Source organism: Nannobrachium achirus, assembly GCF_963921795.1.
Source record: "Nannobrachium achirus genome assembly, chromosome: 24".
NCBI lineage: Eukaryota > Metazoa > Chordata > Actinopteri > Myctophiformes > Myctophidae > Nannobrachium > Nannobrachium achirus.
This window is the reverse complement of record NC_137831.1, coordinates 38,296,680-38,315,495: the sequence shown is the minus strand read 5'-3', so window position 1 is coordinate 38,315,495 and position 18,816 is coordinate 38,296,680. Positions and strand designations below refer to the sequence as shown.

Sequence of the window (18,816 nt, the reverse complement as noted above, 5' to 3'; positions counted from 1 at the left end):
GCGCTTTAAAAATGTCGTCTGAAGACAATACTCCACCGCCTCAAAAAAGGACAGACGCCTACAAAGGTACAGACGCGAGTGGGAAGAAACAAACCCGTGGCTTGACAGCGTCAGTGAAGGTTGCTTGCCAAGCAACCTAGCCTACAGTAGCCTTGCGTAGCCAGGCTTACTCATCTCCGAAGAGAAAAGAGCCTACAGTGTGTGGAGAAAAATAACATGCAGTTGCCAGGTCTGATAATATAAGCCATGTTGGGCTAGGTTGGAAGAAATTCCATGCAGTGTTGCCAAATCTGACTATTATAAGTATTTTGGGCTCTTATTTCTGTAAAGTTGCTCAGGTGAAGCCTATAGTGAAGCCTATTCAGCCTAAAGTAAAACATTTGTAATCTTCGTTGCTAATAAAGCACTTTAAACTTTAAGTATATGACTTAATGGTTTCTTGACTACCTTCTCTTTACTGACCACCAAGTGACCCAATACAAGAGCCAGGTTCAAATCATTCATTGCTTTATTTCATACAAAATTAACTTATTCGTATTTTAGAAACAATTGGCCACTTCAAACTGCAAAACAATATAGGTTATACCATGTTGTGTGTTATAGTTATAACTATTCTATGCATTTCATGGGTTTGGGACTGCATTTTTTCGCCGGCCGGCGGCTGTGCCACACGCACGGAACGCACGCACCGCGTGCCCGGAAGAGGTGTTCCTTATTTCAATTTCTGAAAGGTGGCAACCCTAAACATACCACACCTTTTGGAGACCTGTGCTCGGAAGAGCACTGCTTCTAGTTACATCATCTTTTCTATCAATATGGATTGGATTCACGTTAACGTGTATTTTAAGACGTTTAACAACTGAAACCTTAGTATAGTTGACCTTTGACTCTGTAGTTGGTCTGACTGGTCTTTTTTCCCATCAAACCGCTTTGCCAAAAGCATTCATTCTACAATGGGCTATTTTTGGAGTATGACACAAAGATTTGGTGTCTCCTTGGCTCAGGACCCCGGGGTCCAGACCCCCAGGGTTCTGGACCCCTGTTGAAGACCATTGGATTACATTATAGTACAAACCAATAATGTGGGGTTCATCATACAAGAGTGTCACACAAAAGTAGTGAAAATAGCAGATCTATTTAATCTCCATTTTAAAAGAGAAAATGTATGGTTGCAATGCGCAGGGTATGGTGTGTAGTAATAGGGATCCAAAGTTAAGCAGAGATGGACAGAGTACTCGACCACAGTACATGAGTAAGAGTACAAATACCCCTGGTAATATAGCTCTCATCGCCTGTACTGATACTGATACCGGCCTCCTTGGTTGACCAAATCCAAATGCAATCGAAATGGAGATTGTCTATAGTTTGGTGTGACGTGTCCGTTGGCTGCACTGTTAATGTCTGGAAGGCTAATGAAATATGGGTTAGCATTGCTGTCGTTTTGTGTGACTTTGTTGTCATGGAGTAGGTAGAGCTCTCCAGCCCCTGCAAACCCTGTCATCACCATTATGACATCCCATGGAATGCCAACGTAGAATGAAAACATGTCCAGGTCGCAGATTAGTGTGTCTGCGGTGGTGTTTGATGTCGGGTGGTAGTTGGGTCTGATCCCGAAGCTCATTACATTTACTGTGGGGCAAAAAAAAAATAAAAAAAAATAAAATAAAATAAATCACAATGTTGAAATACATTTTGGCATGCATTTATTACCATTTGGCATTTAGCTATCTGATCTGTAGACCATTGTAGTATATATAGATTTAGACAGTTTTAGTCATTGGCTTTAGTCAAACAAATAAAATAAAATAATGTGTTTAAAGTAATTTAATTAGGTCAAGGTATTGGATTTAAGATCTGATGTTGACAGTATTCACATAAAATACATCCCATTTTGAAGGTTAACAATAAACAATAACACAATAGGCTACAACTTATGTTACAACAACACAAAATACGGGAATATCCTACAGTAGATTCTCCTTTTTGTACCAGTACCACCCAGAAATACAGTATCTCTCCAAGTACCACTGTTATAACTGACAATAGATTACACCAGCCCCATCCTATTCATATGCACAGTCCACAAAGGAGTAGCTACTGTATGCACATTTATGGTACCACTAAACTGGCACATTACTTGTCACACAACAGACAGACAGCAGCTCTCTCTCTCTCACACACACTCACACACACACACACACACACACACACACACACACACACACACACACACACACACACACACACACACACACACACACACACACACACACACACAGAGAGAGAGAGGGAGAAAAATACGGTGCTGTTGAGTTCCAAGGATTTACACGTGGCGTCACAGTCATACACAACGTTGGCTGTCACTGACGCGTGATTATGGATCCCACTGGGAAAGATGGATAACTCGGCCCCGGACTCATTTTTGAAGCTTGTGATTGGCTGAACCGGATGTAGGGAGCGCTCCCATTGTAGTCACTTAATTGGACCGCGGCAGAGGTGCACCAAAATCTAAACCTATCCTTAACCCTAACCCTAACTCTAACCCTAACCTTAATCCTAACCCTAACTCTAACCCTAACCCTAACCTTAACCTCAACTTCTGACAACAACAAACAACACGTGTATAATCATGCCGACATCCCAGCCAACAACAGAGCCTGTAGCTACTGTATATGCGTCCTAGAACGTTCCATATGATTGGCCAGTACACTCCCATTGAAACAGCCACTATAAATTTTCACAGCTTTTCATGCATTTTTTATGTCCGATAGACCAGATGTTCGTCTCGTCAACGAAAACAGACATACGTCTCGTCATATTTTAGTTATGAAAGTGGTATGTTTAGCTCGTCAACATCACGGCTTTGTTGTGAAAAAAAGGGGCGTTAACGAAAGATTTTGTCAAACTTCTTCATCAACAAAAACAACACTGATCTGCAGAGGGACAGATGTGTGCAAGACTTTTAAATTTGTAAAATGTATTGTTACTACTGTATATACAAGCAAGAGTAATATTTTTAGGTTTTGGATCCTCAACTTTGTAGCCGCAATAATAAACATTTGTGTTTAGAATTTGTCCAGCACTTTGAACCACCAGGGAGCCATATAGCTGGGTCATTTCCGTGACCACGAGAGCAAAGGTCCGTTTCTCAATGGATTTGTCATCTAGGAGGGTTATTAAAAACATTTGGCCGGGGTGTATTTTTCAAAATGGTGTGGAAAATGTTTGACAGCTAGGGTAATATTCAGTCTCCCAAAAAAATCTGCTTTAAGTGGGATGTGAGGGGTCAGACTAGGGGTTTTTAATTATTCTGAATCTATTGCAAGCATTTGTTTTGCACAAAAAACATTCCTTGTGCAAGAAATGGCCCCACAAAACAATGGTTTAGCGATGATTCATACATTTTCACAGTCTTTTGGGGTCCGTTTTTAGCCCAAGGAATGTTTTTCATGCAAAACAAATGCTTGCGATGGATTCAGAATAATTAAAAAACCCTAAAAAGGAATCCCACTTAAAGCAGATTTTTTGGGAGCATTTCTTTTTTACTTTATAGTATAGTGTATAGTAAGTGAATGAGACCTAACCTACCTTAGCTGTCAAACATTTTCCCTGACATTTTAAAAAATACACCCCGGCCAAATTTATTTAATAACCCTCCTAGATGACAAATCCATTGAGAAACGGACCTTCGCTCTCGTGGTCACGGATGTATCGGATTTGCCCCAACTAATATGGCAGACTCTCACCCATGACCAGATGGACCGCACCCATTATAAGGCTCCAGACGATCAGGACGACTTTGGAATCACAGACAGTAAACAGAAAATTATTATCAACAAAAACAAAATAGAAAAAGTAGGAAAAAGTTAAGCCGTTTCGAATACATCAGCACCATGCAATGGCCGTTATTAGCCCTGATCAGGACCAGGGTTTTTGGACACTGCTCCTACAGATTTTGCCCTAAAATCATGCAAATCAGTACACAGTATGTCTATACACTCATGTCATCAACATGGATCTGTCCCATATAGCGCCACCATCAGGCAGATTTTGTCAAACACATTTTTGGACACTGCTCCTACATATTTTGCCCAAAAATCACGCAAATCGGTAAACAGTATACTACACTCATCTCATCAACATGGATCTGTCCCACATAGCGCCACCATCAGGCTGATTTTTTCAAACACATTTTTGGACACTGCTCCTACACATTTTGCCCTACAATCAAGCTGCGAATCTCCCGATTAGGGAGTCTTACTGGTCATACATGGTTATGAGCATTATACAGGTTGATGAGCATGTTGTTCGGAGGGATGAAGATTTACTATTCTGTGCTTAATTTAATCATAATTTATTATTGTAGAAGTCATAAAGCTATTCTTACATTCTCCTATTCTAAAGAAGTGTTGCCAGATACAAAATATAAGAAGAAATACATTATTGAAGGAAAATAAGGAAAGTATTCATCCTTGGATATTTTCATTTTGCTGGCACAACACATGCATGGCTTACTGGTATACTCGATCTGCTTTGAGAAATTAGGAAACAACAACAAAAAGTTATCTTTCTTGACCAGAAAAGGTACAAATAAATAAATAAAGCAAACATCTTTTGTGGCTCCTGCTTCTTACCGTTGGAGAATTTGACAAATTTGGCAATTGTTTCTACAAACAAAACAAAGATAAAAGAAAAGTTAGATTTGTGGTTTCATGATACAATGCACCTAGGCTACATGTGTCCATTGTCTTTTATGGCAAAATGACCAAAATGACCTTCCTACAATTATATATATTTTTTGTATACAGAAACCCCCAAAATTATTTCACATACACATTAAAAAATACACACACGCACGCACACACACACACACACACACACACACACACACACACACACACACACACACACACACACACACACACACACACACACACACACACACAGGTAGGCCTACTGGTCGGTCTGTCTGTCTGTCTGTCTGTCTGTCTGTCTGTCTGTCTGTCTGTCTGTCTGTCTTGTCCTCTGACCAAATCACGGATACAACAATGACATTCTGAAAGCACTTGGCAGTTTAAGCTCATTCGGGTCATGATATTGAAAAGCTATTGCTCTGTCTCTTCACATCAAAACTCATCTTATTAAGATAAACACAGTGAAACAGTATTCTGTCTTACCTCTTTTCATGTCGCTTTTAGTTACTGCACAGGATTCACAGCTTTGTGAAAGCAATCGTCTAAAAACACACACCGGTCCACTGTGACCTTATGCTCACCTGAAGATTTCACTTTCACTAGCCGGTGAGCGAGAAGGAGGACCTAATTCTTATCTGCCCCCTACTTCAATGTTTCCCAACATATGGTCCGGGGCCCACTGGTGGACCATGAGGATATTGCAAGTGGACCCCTAAATAATAGGCAGAACACTGAGATCTAAATGATCAAAAATGAATCTTAACAAGTGAAGTTTTTTCATTCTCAAACCTTGAAAGAACAGTTTTATTTGAGATACCAATAAGTAGGAACTTAAAGTACATAGATTCTTTGATCCAAGCCGACATTAATCATTAACATTGATCATTGAACATTGAGCCGACATTAATCATTAACATTGATCATTGAACATTGATCATTATCGCATTTACTGCCAACTTTTTTCTTTTGACTTTGGACGTTCCCTTTCACGCCTTTTCAGACAAACATCAAACTTTTTTTCAAAAATTACAAAACAATGGTGTACTGTACTGTACTCTACTGTACATAGCAACAATAACACAAAAAAAATTCTTCCTGTCTTGAAGGATAAAAAACACAAAAACGGGTTTCCCATACTTAATGGGTTAAAATTAGTCACAGCAAAGGCCTAATCCATCTCAAGTAAATCGAGTACGATCGTGCACGATCCTACGACTACGGAGTCCACGTATGGTATTGGGGCCTTGGGAAGTATAGGAAGGAGTAGGAGAACAGTCTAATGCTGGTAAATCTAGACATTGTCAGTGATTAGTGAAAGCAATTTTACTTCCATTCCTCTTGACCAATCTTGCAAGTACACTTGTCATTTACAAAGTATGTTGTTGAATTATAAAACTACTGGTGTGTTTCCTGTTCATGTCAAGATCATCTCCGGGTTTTGGGTTTGAGAACCTCTGTATTTATGTACAGTCGTTCATCATACATACAAGAGTGTCACACAAAAGTAGTGAAAATAGCAGATCTATTTAATATTTAATTCAAAAATAAAAAAAATAAAATGGTGTGTAGAATAGGGATCCAAAGTTAAGCAGAGATGGACAGAGTACTCCACCACAGTACTTGAATAAGAGTACAAATACTCCTGGTCAAATACCAAACCTGTGCTGATAACGGCCCTCATAGTAGACAAATTTCAATTCTAATGGTTTTGGTTTAAATGTTGCTGTTGGGATGTGAGTCATGTGACCCATGGAATATGGGTTCATTCGAAGAAGAAGAAGAAGAAGAAGAACAAGAAGAGGGGTTATAGAAGGGAGAAATGTGATTGGATGGGTTAGCATTGTTGTTGTTTTGTCTGTTTTGTCCATACGAGGATGGAATAGAACCTGAACGCGATGTTTCCTTCTTGTCTTTCTTGGCATATAGGCAGAGATGGGAAGTAACGAAGTACAAATACTTCGTTACTGTAATGAAGTACATTTTTCAGTACTTTGTACTTTACTGAGTATTTATTTTTCTGTGTACTTTTTACTTTTATCCGTTACATTTTAACACAAGTATCTGTGCTTTTACTCCGCTACATTTTCAAAACAGGCTCGCTACTTTGGTTTTAAATTAATGTTGCGCCGCTGCTCCGCTGCACGGCAGATGAAACAAAACAATAAAATACTCAAGTAGAAATACCAGTACGCATTGGTGTAATTGTCGCTTCAGGGAACGTCAGCATGTTATGCTATGTTCTGTCGTAAGACGGTGGTGCGCATCGAAAATAGCAGATCTATAAGCTCACAGTGTGGCTAACTGCGACGCATTGTGAATTTGTAAGTCTGCTGACACCATTTCCGCATGTAAGGTCTCACAGCCAATCAATGACTCCTATGAAATGGAGGATATTGGAATCTCTATCTTGGATTATAAATCACTGTTCAGTCAGCGAAAGGAGCATCATGCTGTGGAGAGGAGCATCCTGGCTTTCCTCCACAACGCAGACCTCTATCAGAGGATATAGGAACTCTAAGGAGTGCAATACCACCCTGAACTGCGGAGGGCAGTAATACGCTAAAGCGTCAACACTGCCGGAAACCCCATTAGAAGAAGAAGAAGAAGAATGACTCCTATTTTACGCATCCCTCTCTGTGATTGGAAGGGGCAACTGCCCGGTTGTTATTGTTTTTACTCAACGTGGAGAAAGTTGGATAAACAGTGGTTATTTATTACGTTTCTGTTGGGAAATAAAAGCTAATAATCTGATTTAGGAACGCTGTATCTGCCTTTGATTACAATGGCAGCACTGATAAGTTTAACACCAACAAATAGTTTCAGTGGCGATTTATGGAATATTTACAACAATCCTGAAAGGAAAACTACACAAGGCAGAAGGAGATATGCATGATCAAGGCTTACACACGCTGTTTCTACAAAGGTAAGCAAAAGGCAGTCCTTATAGGGACTGTCGGTTATGACATCACAGCAAGATTCGGGGCTTAACCCCGCCCACTTTGGCGGCCATTGCCATTGTTAGGTCTCGGATGCATCAAGATCAGTCTGTACTAGTTCTACTTGTTGAGCAAGCAACGATACTTTACTTCAATTGCTCTAGGCTTTGATTGCATTTCAATAAAACCATATTTGATCAACATAACGATCACACACATTTTACTGTTTATAGGGAATGTTATATTATTATAAACCGATCTTTATTTCCAAAGCAATGGATGAATGTGACGGCTGTTCTGATCTGCTTGTGCTCTTTCTGCGCTCATGCATGGACAGCCGAAGTTGCGATTTTAGCGTGATATCTTTTTATTGGGAGACAATAATGAGCACCAGCAAATGAAAGCAGACATTCCAGTGAATATGGACACGTTTAAATTTAAATTCTTTGATGAAAATTGACCGAGTATTGGCCGAGTCAAATTGCAAGTGGTCTTGGCAGTGGCCCAATAACTGGCTGTAGCCAGGCACGCTATGTAGTGTAAAGTAATTAAGTACTTAAGTACTGTATAAGTACACCTTTGAGTTATATGTACTTTGCCAATATTTTTACTTCTTCTCCACTACATCTCTGATCCAAATATTGTAACATTTTAGGCCTACTGTTTATAGGGAATGTTATATATCAACCGATCTTTTTTCCAAAGCAATGGATGAATGTGATGGCTGTTCTGATCTGCTTGTGCTCTTTCTGTGCTCATGCATGGACAGCCGAAATCGCAATTTTAGCGTGATATCTTTTTATTGGGAGGGTTAGAGGGCACCAGCAAATGAAAGCAGACATTCCAGTGAATATGGACACGTTTAAATTTAAATTTTTTGATGAAAATCGACGGAGTAATGGCCGAGTCAAATTGCAAGTGGTCTTGGCAGTGGCCCAATAACTGCCTGTGCTGTAGGCACGCTAGAGCATCGCAGTTGAAGCCCCACCCCGTCCTCACTCTGGTGTCGGAAGCGTTTTCCGCATTCATTTCTTCCATAGACGTTTCATAAAGTATTTAATTAAACGTTTTTAAGCCTTGGACAAAGCCACCTCGGCTGGAGAGGGATCATGTCAATATTCACATTTTTTTTAATGCAAAGATTAATTAGAAAGCTGAAAAAAAGGGCAGGGTACAAGACTGTGTAGCCTACATCATTATTTTTAAAATTGCGGAAACTACACTCCCAGAATGCATAGCGAATGTTGTTGTTGTTTCCTGAAATAAAGCCCTTAAATCACGCTCAGTTTAGTTATCCAGGCCAGCATACGGCCTGAAATGTAATGATTGTCATCTCTGTGGACGCTCTTATCGTCATCCTTAACATAGTGGATCATATTTGTAAAAGAAAGACGATCGCTCACGTTGTTCTGCTGACGTGCAATAATCCGCCGGGAAGACAGGGGGCAGTAGCAGTAGCTACTTCCGCGGTAACCGCAAGATACATGAAAGAAGAAGAAGCTAGACCAATCACAGACGTCGTTTTTACGTTTAGCAGTATGGGAAATGCAGTTCTTCTCCGTGCGATCTTGATTAAAACGTGTTTTTACTAAAACTAGAGTGATTGCATACATACTCGGGGGTTCTACAGGAGCATATAGAACCATTTTACAACCACCAGCCTAGTGGTAAGTGTACATTGAATTGCTACGACTTTGTGGCTGATAATGAAAAACGCTATGGTGAAAATGAATGGGTTGTTTACTTCCGACACCGCACTGCGATGCTCTATGTGGTGTAAAGTAATTAAGTATATTTACTTAAGTACTGTACTTAAGTACACTTTTGAGTTATGTACTTTGCCAATATTTTTACTTCTTCTCCACTACATCTCTGATCCAAATAATATTATTGTAGGCCTACTTTTACTCCACTGCATTTATTTCAAAACTTTAGTCAGCAATGCTATAGGCCTACTATACTTTGTAGATTTTGATTATTATTACAAAACATCATTAACCACTTCAGCATATACATATATTTTGACCATTTGAAAATAGCCGATCTACAACAAGCTCACAATGTTAGATCCATGCTATTTTCAAAAGATGTTTTGATAACTTGAAAGTGACATTCTGCACAATGAGTAGGCCTACTTTTACTGTTGGTACTTTAAGTGCATTTTGATACCATTACCAATACTTTTATACTTTTACTCATGTAAATTTTGAATAGGCCTACTACTGGACTTCGAGTTGTAATAGAGTACACTTGCATTGACCAATCCATCTTGTCTACAACCAGCAAACTGTCATTGCTGTTCTCAGGTCATCGCTTCCTTTTATCCAAGAGTCTCACAAGAAAGATAGGCTAGCAATGAACATGGCGGGCGGAAGTGGCCGATTTTTGCAAGGCCACGCCCAGTCCTCAGTCTCCTCACCCCCTATAAAGTGGCTTGTTTAAGCCATTGGTTCTCAAAGTGGGGTCCGGGGACCTAAAGGCGTCCTTGAGGGAGTTCCAACCCAGGGGGTCCCCAGCTAAATGATAGTTAGGAACCAAATGGACCCTTATGGGTCTGTAGAGTGTACAAAATCGAAATGCACCCCCATGCAGCTAAATGCTAGTTTGGAAACAAATGGACCATGGGTCTGTAACCCTAACCCTAACACTCAGAGTTAAATTAACATTGATTTTACTCAATAAATGGTGGTCCGTAGCCTAATGCATGTCAAACTGGGGGTCCTTGGAATTAAAATGGTTGAGAATCACTGCTAGAGCAGTGATGCTTGGTGGTCCATGGGCTAATAAGTGTCATTTTGGGAGTCCTTGACATGAAAAAGTGGTGTAACCTGGTGGGCGCTGGTGCTTCACTTAATTGTTTAGCCTCGGATCTTGTATCGAGGCTGGCTATGGATTGTTATGAGTAAAACATGATTTTATGTATTTTTTGATAGGAGAACGGATGCTGGTCGTTCTCAGCAAGAGTATGTCAGTGACAGAGGTTGGTTGTTTGCATTGAGAGGCGGCCGACGTCACAAGTGAATGCTTGAAATCAACAATACATATATTTCTTATATATGCCTAAAGTACAGTATATGTACATTATACATTTGGCCATTGCTTAGAAAGTACCAGTCATTTGGATATAAAGCTATTAAGTAGTTTTTCTTTATTTTGTTTGTAGGAATACTTTTGCCTTCTGTGTGTACTGTGCCTGTCTATGAATAGGATGGGGAAGGTGTACGCTACTGTATTTTAACGTCATATGGTGGTACTTGGAGAGACAAATATTTTCTGAGTGGTACTGGTAAAAAAATAAGGTTGAGAACCTGATCTAACCTATTCTATTTTCTGAACATGCAGTAGTTTGTGTGAATTACAGTATGTGTACAAGTGGACTATTGTGTTATCCAGTATGTGAATCTTTAAAATTAGATATTTTATGATAAAACTGTTAACAGCCATCATAAATCGACTAACTGAAAGTAGTAGTTACTTTTAAAATTGCAGTAATCGGATTACGCTACTAACCCTAACCCTATATGGTTTTAGGAATCAGCCCGAGGAACATAATTAAAACTACAGGGTGGCCAGAAAAGTGTCCTGACGTACATAACTTTTAGTATAGGGTTTAGCTGGTTTTAAGGTATTCTTGACCTGGATGGTGTATGATCATTTGGGTATGCGGTCTAGTTTTTAATGGGCTCAAGGAGTTGGACGTCCTTGCCCTGCACAGTCTCTCAGGTTTAGGTATAGTCTTATTGGTTTACATAGTATTATTCACGTTTTTCAATGTGGCTTGGGGAGTGCTTGAGTCAAGTTTAACCAGTGTTGGCGGATGATGGAGAGCCCTTGTAGGCCAGAGCACCAGAGCAGTACACTGTCTCTTTAAGCGCAATCAGTTCATTATAAATCCTAACCCTAACCCTAACCCTAACCCTAACCATAACCCTAACCCTAACCCTATTTGTTTGGGATTGTGGGATGTGTATAGGCCAGAATGCAAATACATAGTACTTTTCCCATATAGGAAGAACTGTCCAGCCCCTGCAAAACCTGTCATCACCATTATGACATCCCATGGAATGCCAACGTAGAATGAAAAATTGTCCAGCTCGCAGAACTCTGTGTCTGATGTCGGGTTGTAGCTGGGTCTCATGCCGAAGCTCATTACATTTACTGTTGGTCAAAAAAGAAAAGAAAAATGGTGTAATACGGTTTGGCATTAATTTATTAGCATTTACACGCACGCACGCACGCATTCACGCACGCACGCACGCACACACACACACACACACACACACACACACACACACACACACACACACACACACACACACACACACACACACACACACACACAGAGATAGATAGACAGAATTGTGTGTAATCAATAATACTTACTAAAGATGAGTTCAATCATAACCACCACAAACTTTGTGTAGGTTAAGCAGTCACATTTTGAAGAGTATTCCAGGTAAAGCAGGAACCACATGGCCAACACAACACTGCCAAAGGCCTGATGCATGATAGGAAGGGCAGGCAGGGCAGGGCAGTCATACACCTTCCCTAAGTAGTGTTGATATTAAAACGAATGTTTCATGACTTTTTAAATCTGTAATATTTATTGTTACTTATATACACACAAGAGTAGGCTACAATTCTTATTTTGGATCCTCATAGATTCCTCAACTTAGCAGCAATAAGAATGTGTCCAGCACTTTGAACCACCAGGCAGAATCTCACCTATGGCAATATGGATAGCACCCATTCCCAGGCTCCAGATGATCAGGACGACTTTGGAAACAAAGACGATAGATAGAAAATTATTATTCAAGTCAGCATAAAGTGTGTTCAAGTTTATCAAGGTTTGGCTTCTTAAAATGAATGCAACTTTTCTACCACTTTAGGATTTTCATTTTACTGTTCCTCACACAAGTACTACTAGAGCACTTTTTAAAAGAAAGAAACAGTGTCTATAGACCATATTCGGTGAATGATGAAATCATTCATCAATCCACACCTACCAGGTTTGCATCCCGCTTGTGCCACTACTTTTCCACCAACCGCAGATAACTTTTTCCCCCTGATAAATTATAGTTTTAGACCACCGGGCCATCTCAAGCAACCTTGACCCACACGAGACACTGCCGAGTGAGCTAAAGTGAGCGAGACGCCATGTCGAGCATTGCGAAGGTCGCTTGAGCCGACTCAGCACCATTCAAGTTGCGTACCGATAGGGACAGAATAGTAAGTGATATGATATAGTGATATGATATGATATGATATAGTACTTTATTGTCAGTTCACACTGAAATTTGTCTTACGACACAGCAGTCATGTATTCAAAACATATATACAAACATTTGTAACACATCAAGGCATACGTGACACGCTGAGTCGCGGTGCAGCCCCTGTACCAGCGCACCAAAATTTCACTTGCATGAAAAGAAAAGAGTTGAGAGAGAGGGGGGTGCAAGCTTTGCGTGGGGGTGAGGGGGGGGGGGGGTTGCAGGGATTTTGGGCGATAAAAAAACCAGTGCTTCCATACCGCGCCTCCGGTTTGGGAGGAACTGCGTGGGAGAAGGGAAAAAAAGAGCCCAGACAAAACGTGTGGGGGGGGGGTTGAAGGCGGGTGTATGGTTGTGTGTGTGCGTGTAAGTCTGGGAGTCATGTTTGTGTTAGCGTCAGTCTGTGTAGAAGCTTCCAGATAACAGCCTAGGTCAAAATGTCTTTTCGCTATGCGATAACACCCTGAGAAAGGCCCCCAACTCGAAGTCAAAACAACAGATGTCCATGAGGGAGTAGGCATGAAGGGGTGTGGGGGGGGGGGGGTAGGCTTTCTCCACAGTGTCTTCTCCTCCTAGGGGGAATGGGGGGGGGGGGTCCAATCCGTTGAATTCAGCTTGTTTTAGAGCGAGTGAAAAATAGAGTATTCACTCTAATGTCCGTTTCCTGGTCCTTTGTATAGGGCAGTGAGAAACTCTCCATCAAAGTTTTACGATCAATCTCCATGTTGTTATCTCCGTAATGCCTCAGCTCAGCGATCAGTGTTCGCATCAGTCCGGGCACACGGCCCTCTTCAGTTCATTGATCGCCCCGTTCAGAGTACCCACAGCCCTACCAATTTCAATTAGCATGGCAGGCAGCTTGTTGGCTCCTTGGATTGCTGCCGTCTTGCAAATCTTCCGATAATCCAGGGCAATGCTCGTGCCAATCAGCAGAAAACCTGTTATCATCGTTCCGAAAAGATACGTTCCGAAAAGATACTTGACTCCCCCAAGCCAGTTTTCTTGATGAGAAGTAATCAAAAGCAGGAACCAGGTAACCATATCCATTGTTAGTAGTTTGGTCATTCCGAAGACAGTGTAGAGAAAAACTCTCCTTAAAGCAGCGGGAAGACACACGAGGGAGGGAGAGAGGTAGAGAGAGATAGAGAGAGCGACCGCCTTCGTTGAGAGCTAGAGCAAGAATGCCTAGTATTGTTGTGAGGACTGCTTTTGCCCCAACTGACACTCAAAATGCCTGCTGGGTTGGGCTACTCGAGGCAAGTGGTTTGGCTGCTATTTCTGGCAAGAAGCCCTTGCTGGATGATTTCACCCGGTGCACCATATTCACACCGCAGCCATTTTGTCACGGCATGAGGTGACATTGCGTCAGAGCCTGCATTACAAACCACCACTACGGTTCCACCAATTTCTTTTGACCAAATTGATAAATGGGCAGATGACAACGTCAACATAAAGAAGGGCTAGTGACTGGATTGAAAGGTTACATCCATGATATTCAAAGTAAGTTAGGTTTCAACGTTACTGTGTACAAAGACTTGCTATCGCTTGCTCCGCCGTTGTATTGTGATTTTTGCATGTTGATCATAAATCAATCTAACATGATTAGGAGGATTAACAAACAACATGGTATGTTATGTCACTTGCTTCCAGTCTATGTCATTTGAACCTATCTTAAAAGTACTAATGATAGAATAACACTCATTCATCCATTTAACAACACATATAACAATGTTATCATGGAAACGTCAGTTAGCAGCTACAGGTTTCCCTTATCTACATACAGTTAACTGATGTTCGGCAATGCTACCAAAGTTGTTAGATTGCAAATTAATTGTGTTAGATTGATTCATGATTAACATGCAAAAATCACCATACAGTAAGTTAATATCACCAGTAAGACGCATAAGAGCGAAAAGCCCTAAAGGGCGAGGTCGCGCCATGTCTTGGCCATGCATCTGTCTTGGCCATCTGTCTTGGCCATATATGGATTCTGTTGGGACTTGCAGGGATAAAGTAACCATCCTCCACTGTGGAGTCTATATAGCACTGTTTCACAAACACTGGGTCGGGACCCATTTGTGGGTCATTGGACACACATTTCCTACATTTTGTTTTTAATTATTTCAAAACATTTTGAAAAAACATTCCCAAAAAAGCAACATAGTTCTATGTCATTTCATGAAGAAAAGTCCCACAAATATTTAAAAAATAAGTGAAAATAGCCGATCTACTGTATAAGCTCACAACGCGGTGCGAAGCGGCGCGTTGTGACCCGGGCCACAATAGGCGATGTAAATGGCATGAACCTGCAGACACCGTTAGTGGTGGAAGTGCCGCGGTTAACAGAAATTACGTCATGTGAAACAAAACGTCATGTGAAACAAAACTAAATAAATTGTAGCTCTTAACCGACACTTAACACATCGGAAGCCCACGAGGTGTCTACGCGACAATTTCTTTGATGTCGCTGGAGGCCCACGACGCGTTTGACGCGTTTACTGTATTTACAGTATAGCTTTATATCTCACCGTATGGTCGGAGCTACGCCTGGATGTAGCCCATTAGCCGCTAGTCGCTTCGAGTCGACGCTGAGAGCATCTCGCGGCCGTTTTTGTCCGTGCACTCCAATGCATTTCCCCATCTTTAAAGCCCTTTATCTCCGATGTTTGTTTTATGGCTAAAACTGTGGCCGCGTGCGGCATAATGTCCAAATTTTGATCGGCAATGAATAGCTATGATCACCACTAGCCCTTACAGTAACTTACACAATAACATCCTGTCTGCGCTCATGTGACCAAGTGACGTCATTACGTATGCATTGACGCAACAGGCCGTTGTATGCTTCTATGGAAGTCAATGGAGTTTTTTTGGGAAGCCAGCTGGGGCTCTGGCGTCCCCTAGTGGGGCCTCCGATGTGTTAATAGGTGTCCTTTGTCAGAAAACATGTTTTTGTTTGGATATTGTTCATTAAGAGCACAACCGAAGGGTCGGGAGAAGTAGAACAGTTTTTTTTTTGCCAGCGGGGAATACACCACACTGTAAAAAAAACATCCGGTGAAATTCTCCCGGCGGAAGTAGCACTGTTTCATGCCGTTTCAGCCTATGGTCGTAACCAGGCTCTCTCTTCGCAGATGGCTACTGGTCTATGGGGCTGTTAAGTCTGACATCATTTTGTAGGCAGAGGAGAACTTTTGGGGCCAAAAGGCCCCAGCGGCCGAGAATCTTTTTACTACTACTATTTACAATTTTTTCTTCTCTTTGTTGTTGAAAGGAAAGTGGTAGAATTATACTTTAGTCGTTAATTTTGTCTCGGATCTGTTGAAATAGCGAGGGACAGATATTGACAATAAATCTGCTTTGAGGTCTGACTACAAAATGATGTCACGGCTTGAAAGCCCCATAGGGGTTTGAATACACCGTGGTACAAGCGCACTTGGCTGTGTTTGGGGAAGCTGGGAGGAGGGGTTGTACCCCACACTAGATTGGGACAAAGAATTATAAGTAACATACTGGCCTAGAGGCACACAATTAAATGAAGCAAATGAGAAAATGTTGAATTGCCCTGCTTCTTACCTTTGGCATAGTTGATACATTTGGCAATTGTTTCTTCAATTGATTTTACAATGTCTCCTATAATTGCTCTTATAAGTTCAACTACAATTGCTCCTACAATTGCTCCTCCAATTGTTTCTACAAAACAAAGATAAAATAAAAATTAGATTTGTGGTTTCATGATACAATGCACCTGCATGTGTCATGTTATGTCTTTTACGGTAATATGGCACCAAATGACCTTCATAGTATCAGATTTTTCTCTATTTGGTATTATGAATAAACAACATTGTATAGAAAGAAACCCCTAAATTATTTCACTCACACACTACAAAATGTACAAAATCCACACAACACACGCGCACGCGCACACACACACACACACACACACACACACACACACACACACACACACTGTGTGGCTGGGTAAATAAACCGTCTCCTGTCCTTATAAGACCCTGATGTCGTGTTGGCACTAAACGCACACACACACACACACACACACACACACACACACACACACACACACACACACACACACACACACACACACACACACACACACCGTACTTCCTATATCAACTTGTATTACTTTTCATAGTGACAACAGCTAAAATGATCGGTCTGTCTGTCTGTCTGTCTGTCTGTCTGTCTGTCTGTCTGTCTGTCTGTCTGTCTATCTGTCTGCTCCTGTGACCAAAAAAAAAGGAAACTGAACAAAGATGACATTCTGAAAGCACTTGGCAGTTTAAGCTCATTTGTGTCATGATGATATTGAAAAGCTATATTGTTCTGTGTCTTCACATCAATAATATGAGTAATATAAACCCAGTGGAACAATATTTTGTCTTACCTCTTCCCATGTTGCTTTTAGTTTAATAGTGCACAGGTTTCACAGCTTTGTGAGAGAAATCGACGAGATGGGAAGTAACGAAGTACAAATACTTCGTTACTGTAACGAAGTACTTTTTTGAGTACTTTGTACTTTACTGAGTAGTTATTTTTCCGAGTACTTTTTACTTTTACTCGTTACTTTTGAACACAAGTATCTGTACTTTTAACGAAGTACATTTCAAAACAGGGCCGTTACTTTAGTTTTAATGCACGAGATGACGAGAATGATTAAATAATTAAAATAATATTTATACTCGGTGGGGGAAAGTATTTCTGGTAGCTGTTCCAGGCTCCGCCAATCGTATGAAATGTTACTCGTGCTTCCCTACATCCGAACTTGTGATTGGCTCTCTGTATGTGCTCGTGCTTTTCATTGGCCATAAAGCCGGACATACCACCAGTGCGCACAGCTTTCTCAGCCTGCAGGCTCCACGCTGTGTTGTTTACTTTTTCCACGTTGTTCACTAACTAACTAACTAACTTAACTTCAGTACTGAACCAGAGACCCATTTGTGTCAGCGAGGACTATGGAACCGAACCCGACAGCAACACTAATCACACAAGTTACGACACACTCTAGAGACGTACAAAGTTGAGTTTGAGTCCGTCTGACAACAACAACATGAGCGACACCGATGAGAGCGACCTTGATGTGGAAGCGATCAGCGTCGTGGAGGACGACGAACCAGATGAAGCTGACGACGAACCAGTCAACATTCCTCATCCATGGCCATATCTGAAGGAAATGTTCACGTTAGCCGGCTCAAAAGAGAATTCCTGGCGAATGAAGTGTGTCCTGTGTAAGCCTAAAGTGAAGGAGCTTCTCGCTTTCAAGAATTCTCCATCTAATTTAAAAAAAACATGTAGAGGTAAGTAACGGTGCTAAAGCAAAATATTACCTTAACGTCACATTAGTTTAGCATTCCATGATATATATATATCAGCGCACTACTTTGATTGTAATGCTGTGGATCATTAGTTTTCAACCCTTTTCCTATAATGGATCTTGATCAATACAATCATTATATATTCTTTAATTGTGCAGACTTACTGTAAATTAAGTAAATGTAACTCTTGAGTGTAAAAATGAAACCAAATGTCCATTTTGCTTTCAGGTTTTACATTTAAGAGTTAAAGCTATTTAAGGGTCCATTTGGTGGGGTCCTCCCTATGTTCCCCAGGTTCTATTTTCCCCACTTCCTGTGCTCAACCAAAATAAGGATATATGTTACCCACCCAAAAAAGGTACATCTAAAAAGGTTCCTAACTGAAATGTAGGAAATGGTGGGAAATCTGGGCACTAAGAACATGTGGGCAATGCTAATTTAGGTGCCCACTCGTCCAGATGCCCAATCATAACAAAAATATAGTGCCCAGATATCCCTAGTGCCCCCTGTCCCACTAGTATTCGTAATTTCTCCCCATTATGTTCTGTTGAGTGTTTGGTGTTTAGTCCCCTCTGTTATTCAT

General features: G+C 40.9%; 1 long non-coding RNA gene across 1 annotated transcript; it reads right to left on the bottom strand.

Moving 5' to 3' along the window:
• Positions 1-1,516: 1,516 nt before the first annotated feature.
• Positions 1,517-16,592, bottom strand: LOC308280414. Its single transcript, XR_013961726.1, has 5 exons — positions 16,474-16,592; positions 12,356-12,406; positions 12,014-12,178; positions 11,676-11,788; positions 1,517-1,629 (listed from the first exon to the last, which is right to left on the bottom strand). It is a non-coding gene; the product is annotated as an uncharacterized lncRNA (long non-coding RNA).
• Between the last annotated feature and the right edge of the window lie 2,224 nt (positions 16,593-18,816).